This window comes from Abrus precatorius, unplaced genomic scaffold (assembly GCF_003935025.1).
Source record: "Abrus precatorius isolate BTA unplaced genomic scaffold, Abrus_2018 Scaffold0, whole genome shotgun sequence".
In the NCBI taxonomy this organism is placed as follows: Eukaryota; Viridiplantae; Streptophyta; class Magnoliopsida; order Fabales; family Fabaceae; genus Abrus; species Abrus precatorius.
Window position 1 is genome coordinate 939738 of NW_020874290.1, and position 6822 is coordinate 946559.

General features: G+C 35.8%; 2 non-coding genes across 2 annotated transcripts; one reads left to right on the plus strand and one right to left on the minus strand.

Moving 5' to 3' along the window:
* Nucleotides 1-115: 115 nt before the first annotated feature.
* On the plus strand, nt 116-188 carry TRNAT-UGU. Its single transcript has one exon. It is a non-coding gene; the product is annotated as a tRNA-Thr (tRNA).
* Nucleotides 189-1281: 1093 nt separating this feature from the next.
* Nucleotides 1282-1369, minus strand: TRNAS-GGA. The gene has a single exon. It is a non-coding gene; the product is annotated as a tRNA-Ser (tRNA).
* Nucleotides 1370-6822: the final 5453 nt, after the last annotated feature.

Sequence of the window (6822 nt, forward strand, 5' to 3'; positions counted from 1 at the left end):
TATTCCATATTTTTTCTATGTTTGTATTAATTTAATTATGTTATGAATAGCTAATAATTTATAATTAAGATCTCAGCAGTTTATTAAATTCCTATGCGCAATTTCTTTTATGTGAGCCCGCTTAGCTCAGAGGTTAGAGCATCGCATTTGTAATGCGATGGTCATCGGTTCGATTCCGATAGCCGGCTTTTCTCGATTTGCGTTTGAAATTGATAATGTCTTCTTTAGAAAAAGAAAAGATTGGGGGAGTTCGCTCTCTGTAAAACAAATCCAGAAAAGAACCTATTGTGTTTTTTACAATTCTACAAAAGTAGAAAGTGAGGTTCGGATATTGATAGAATTCGTCTAATTATTCTTTGTAGTATAATACTTTAGTAGATTTCGCTTCATTTATCAATTTTTTCATTTAGTTTAGTTTTTATTTTGATTTATGAGATTTTACATTAATAAAAAGGAGTCTTTATGTCACGTTACAGGGGACCTCGTTTCAAAAAAATACGCCGTCTGGGGTCTTTACCAGGACTAACTAGTAAAAAGCCAACAGTCAAAAGCGAACTTAGAAATCAATCGCGCTCCAGTAAAAAATCTCAATATCGTATTCGTTTAGAAGAAAAACAAAAATTGCGTTTTCATTATGGTCTTACAGAACGACAATTGCTTAAATACGTTCGTATCGCCGGAAAAGCTAAAGGATCAACCGGTCAGGTTTTATTACAATTACTTGAAATGCGCTTGGATAACATACTTTTTCGGTTGGGTATGGCTGCGACTATTCCTCAAGCCCGCCAATTAATTAACCATAGACATGTTTTAGTTAATGGTCGTATAGTAGATATACCAAGTTATCGTTGCAAACCTCAAGATATTATTACAGCGAAGGATGAACCAAAATCTAGAACTCTGATTCAAAATTATCTTGATTCAGCCCCCCGTGAGAAATTGCCAAATCATTTAACTCTTCACCCATTCCAATATAAAGGATTAATCAATCAAATAATAGATAATAAATGGGTTGGTGTGAAAATAAATGAATTGCTGGTTGTAGAATACTATTCTCGTCAGACTTAAACCTAACTAAAATAACAAGAGTTTTTTTTCTGCCATTCATGTATCATAGACATAGATATAGGAAGATTTTCATTTCTTGCTCACTTTTTCCACTATTTTCCGTATTACCGAAAAAATTAGGAATACAGAATCCATATCAAAAAGTTGAAATAATGGTATCCATTGTTATTTGAAACATTGCGATGAGTAATATTGATGAATTTGGTAAAGGTTCGGAAAGAGAGGGATTCGAACCCTCGGTAAACAAAAAGCCTACATAGCAGTTCCAATGCTACGCCTTGAACCACTCGGCCATCTCTCCCACAGAATGATGCCCAGAAACCTGGTGAATAGTGAATCATTGATATTCTATTTTGGTAGGCGCATAAAACTAATTCGAACTAGAAAAATAGAAAAGAAAATAAGAAAAACCTCTTACGAGGCCTTAAGATAAACAAATTTGATTAATGAGTCAATTTTTACGTTATTTCGTACTGTATTGTACAATTCCTTTGTTTGTGGGATTCTTTTGATTTCTCACGCGATAAATAAATTATGGAATGGATTTCTACCTATGCCTAGATCTCGGATAAATGAAAATTTTATTGATAAGACTTTTTCAATTGTAGCCAATATCTTATTACGAATAATTCCAACAACTTCAGGAGAAAAAAAGGCATTCTCTTATTACAGAGATGGTGCGATTTGATTATCTTTATTTCAATTTTTTTTCGGTAAAAATTGAAAAAAAAAACCTACGTTTGCTGAAGGTGAAATTTGTAAATAAAACGATTAGTTCCTTCTGTCGTGTATCCCCGATTAATGCAGCCTCATATGCTTCAATTTTAGGTTTATAGTATTAAGCGAAAGGTTATACCTATACTTATAGGGGTTAGGTCAACCCTACTCTACTAGTACCAATGGGCGGCATGGGGGAAGAAGCACTACGCTTAGGAATCAACAACACGAAAACTTTGTAAAAAAAAAATATCTTTCCTTGTCTTATCGGGATAGAGATTAACAAGAATGGTTGGGACAATAAACATCCATCTTGTTCGTATTTTGGATACCCGTATAACCATCGAAGATTGTTGAAGTGATTAATTCCGAGAAATTAAGCAACGGTGAGGACAAAGAAATTGTTGAAGTTACTGTTTTTTTATCCAGTACCAACATATTTGTTGTTAAGAAAAAATCTTTTACAGGAGGGTTGGCTAGAGATTTGTTGTAAAAAAAAACACTAGCTCTGCTCAGTTGATAATGAGAATAGAATAATTCAATCTTTTTTGATTATATGTATTTTTCTCATTATACACATAAGGGAGGAGCCGTATGAGATGAAAATCTCACGTACGGTTCTGGAACGGAGATTCTTTGAACCGAATGACGACCGTAACGGATGTCGGCTCAATCTGAAGGAAATTATGCGGAAGCTTTACAAAATTATTATGAGGCTATGCGACTAGAAATTGATCCCTATGATCGAAGTTATATACTTTATAACATAGGCCTTATCCACACAAGTAACGGAGAACATACGAAAGCTTTGGAATATTATTTTAGGGCACTCGAACGAAACCCCTTCTTACCCCAAGCTTTTAATAATATGGCCGTGATCTGTCATTACGTGCGATTATCTCCACTATAGAGAGAAAAAAGAAAGGAACGAGTAAATCCGCTAATACTAATCGAATAAATACTCGAAAAAATAGGCTTTCTACATATATATCGTACAAAACAACGATTTTTTTCAGCTGTAGCAAAGAGAGAAACCTCATAAAAGTCAAAATATGAAGAAATAGATATGCCTAGATACTTTTTTTCTATGGATAAAAGATCTAATTGATAGAGGAAGCACCGTAAGGATCAATTAACGAGGTTTTGAGCCGATACAATAAGAACTGCTTACTTATATCATGATAGAAAAGTTAGGAATCCACTTATGTAATAAAGTGGATCCCCTGAAGTTTTGAGCAGCGGTGTAGTATCAGATCCCAAAGATAGTAAGTTTTTTCTTTCTTATCAAGAAAAAAGTCTTTTTCAAAGATTCTATAGAAATTGATATATCATATAGGAAAGTATATGATATATGAAATCGAGATAGTTACCTTTCAGAAAATTAGAATAAGAATGTTAATGTCGATGTTTTATTCATTTTTCTGAAAGTAGGAGAAAAGATAAAACTAGAAAAAAAAGATGAAATTCTTTGAAATTCTTTATTAGTCAAAATTCAAGTTTAAAACTTATGTAATTAACTTCTTTTTTTTTTTTCTTTTGGTTAACTCCAAAACAAAATAATGGAACACCAAAAGAATTTACTGTTGAGCCGTATGAGCCAGGAAACTCTCAAGTACGGTTCTAAGGGAAGGAATTTACTCACCTATTCCGACCGAGGAGAACAGGCCATTCGACAGGGAGACTCTGAAATTGCGGAGTCTTGGTTTAATCAAGCCGCTGAATATTGGAAACAAGCTATAGCCCTTACCCCTGGTAATTATATTGAAGCACAGAATTGGTTGAAAATCACAGGACGTTTTGAATAAGAACACTCTGTTTTTTGTTTTTTTTTCTATTTTCTTATTTCATTATATATATATATATATTTCATTTATATTCTCTATAGAATATAAATAATATATATATATATTTCATTTGTTATAATTTATTGTTTGTTGCTCCCATCAGTCAAATAAAACAAATCATTTCTATAGGAACAACCAATTACAGAATTTCAGTATCTCCCCCTTAACTTAAAATTGTTCTATTTCGTCTGGTATTTCGTAGAGATAAATGATACGTGGATATAGTAGAGAATTTTCTTTTTTTTCTACTATTCAAACCAATATTCAATTCAATCAAACTAATAAAAGAGACCCTCGAAAAACTAAATATAAATACCAGTGTGTTCCCTAATAATGCTAATGACTGCTCACTCTATTTGAAATAGAGTACATAATAATACCTTCTCTATAAAGAGAAAGAGTGAAATTAGTTCTATCTAGGAGAACTTATGAGTGAAATCTGAATACATTAGGCTGCACAAAAAATTATTAAACTTCCATTCAAAGTCCAGAAAAGGTCTTAAAAGATTAAAAAAGGTCCGTTGAGCGCCTCACTGCTATGTCATAATAGATCCGAACACTTGCCACGGATTGACTTCGAGATCATAATTGTTCTAGTGAATAACTAAAGAAAATGGATTATATGAAAGAAAATATAGAATGGATAGATGGGAAATAGAAGAGAACGAAACTCAATATAAACATCTTTCATAAGTTCACTAATTCTGTTTTATGTTGGCGAGTTTCTTTATATGTGTTGTCTGGAAAGAGGAGGACTCAATGATTATTCGTTCACCGGAACCAGAAGTTAAAATTTTGGTAGATAGGGATCCCATAAAAACTTCTTTCGAGGAATGGGCAAAACCCGGTCATTTCTCAAGAACAATAGCTAAGGGACCTGATACTACTACTTGGATCTGGAACCTACATGCTGATGCTCATGATTTCGATAGCCATACTAGTGATTTGGAGGAGATTTCCCGAAAAGTTTTTAGTGCCCATTTCGGCCAACTCTCCATCATCTTTCTTTGGCTGAGTGGCATGTATTTCCATGGTGCTCGTTTTTCCAATTATGAGGCATGGTTAAGCGATCCTACTCACATTGGTCCTAGTGCCCAGGTGGTTTGGCCAATAGTGGGCCAAGAAATATTGAATGGTGATGTAGGGGGGGGGTTCCGAGGAATACAAATAACCTCCGGTTTTTTTCAGATTTGGCGAGCATCTGGAATAACTAGTGAATTACAACTCTATTGTACCGCAATTGGTGCATTGGTCTTTGCAGCCTTAATGCTTTTTGCTGGTTGGTTTCATTATCACAAAGCTGCTCCAAAATTGGCTTGGTTCCAAGATGTAGAATCTATGTTGAATCACCATTTGACAGGACTCCTAGGACTTGGGTCTCTTTCTTGGGCAGGGCATCAAATACATGTATCTTTACCAATTAACCAATTTCTAAACGCTGCAGTAGATCCCAAAGAGATTCCACTTCCTCATGAATTTATCCTGAATCAGGATCTTTTGGCTCAACTTTATCCGAGTTTTGCCGAGGGAGCAACCCCATTTTTCACCTTGAATTGGTCAAAATACGCAGAATTTCTGACTTTTCGTGGAGGATTAGATCCAGTAACTGGAGGTCTATGGCTGACCGATATTATACACCATCATTTAGCTATTGCAATTCTTTTTTTGATAGCGGGTCACATGTATAGGACTAACTGGGGTATTGGTCATGGTATAAAAGATATTCTAGAGGCCCATAAAGGTCCATTTACAGGCCAGGGTCATAAAGGTCTTTATGAGATCCTAACAACATCATGGCATGCTCAATTATCTATTAACCTAGCTATGTTAGGCTCTTTGACCATTGTTGTAGCTCACCATATGTATTCTATGCCTCCTTATCCATACCTAGCTACTGACTATGGTACACAACTGTCATTGTTCACACATCACATGTGGATTGGTGGATTTCTGATAGTTGGTGCTGCTGCGCATGCAGCTATTTTTATGGTAAGAGACTATGATCCAACTATTCGATACAACGATCTATTAGATCGTGTCCTTAGACATCGCGATGCAATTATATCCCATCTTAACTGGGTGTGTATATTTTTAGGCTTTCACAGTTTTGGTTTGTATATTCATAATGATACCATGAGCGCTTTAGGGCGCCCTCAAGATATGTTTTCGGATACCGCTATACAATTACAACCCGTCTTTGCTCAATGGATACAAAATACCCACGTTTTAGCACCAAGCATAACGGCCCCTGGTGCAACAACAAGCACCAGTTTAACTTGGGGGGGTGAGAATTTAGTGGCAGTGGGCGGTAAAGTTGCTTTGTTACCTATTCCATTAGGAACTGCGGATTTTTTGGTCCATCATATTCATGCATTTACAATTCATGTAACGGTATTGATACTCCTAAAGGGTGTTCTATTTGCTCGTAGTTCACGATTGATACCGGATAAAGCAAATCTAGGTTTTCGTTTCCCTTGTGATGGACCTGGAAGAGGGGGGACATGCCAAGTATCCGCTTGGGATCATGTCTTCTTAGGACTATTTTGGATGTACAATGCAATTTCGGTAGTAATATTCCATTTCAGTTGGAAAATGCAGTCAGATGTTTGGGGTAGTATAAGCGATCAAGGGATAATAACTCATATCACAGGAGGAAACTTTGCGCAGAGTTCCATTACTATTAATGGGTGGCTCCGCGATTTCTTATGGGCGCAGGCATCCCAGGTAATTCAGTCTTATGGTTCTTCATTATCTGCATATGGTCTTTTTTTCTTGGGTGCCCATTTTATATGGGCTTTTAGTTTAATGTTTCTATTCAGCGGACGTGGTTATTGGCAAGAACTTATTGAATCCATTGTTTGGGCTCATAATAAATTAAAAGTTGCTCCTGCTACTCAGCCTAGAGCCTTGAGCATTGTACAGGGACGTGCTGTAGGAGTAACCCATTACCTTCTAGGTGGAATTGCCACAACATGGGCATTCTTCTTAGCAAGAATTATTGCAGTAGGATAATAGCTAGGAGGATTTGAAAATCATTATGGCATTAAGATTTCCAAGGTTTAGTCAAGGCTTAGCTCAGGACCCCACTACTCGTCGTATTTGGTTTGTATTGCTACCGCACATGACTTCGAGAGTCATGATGATATTACTGAGGAACGTCTTTATCAGAACATTTTTGCTTCTCATTTCGGAC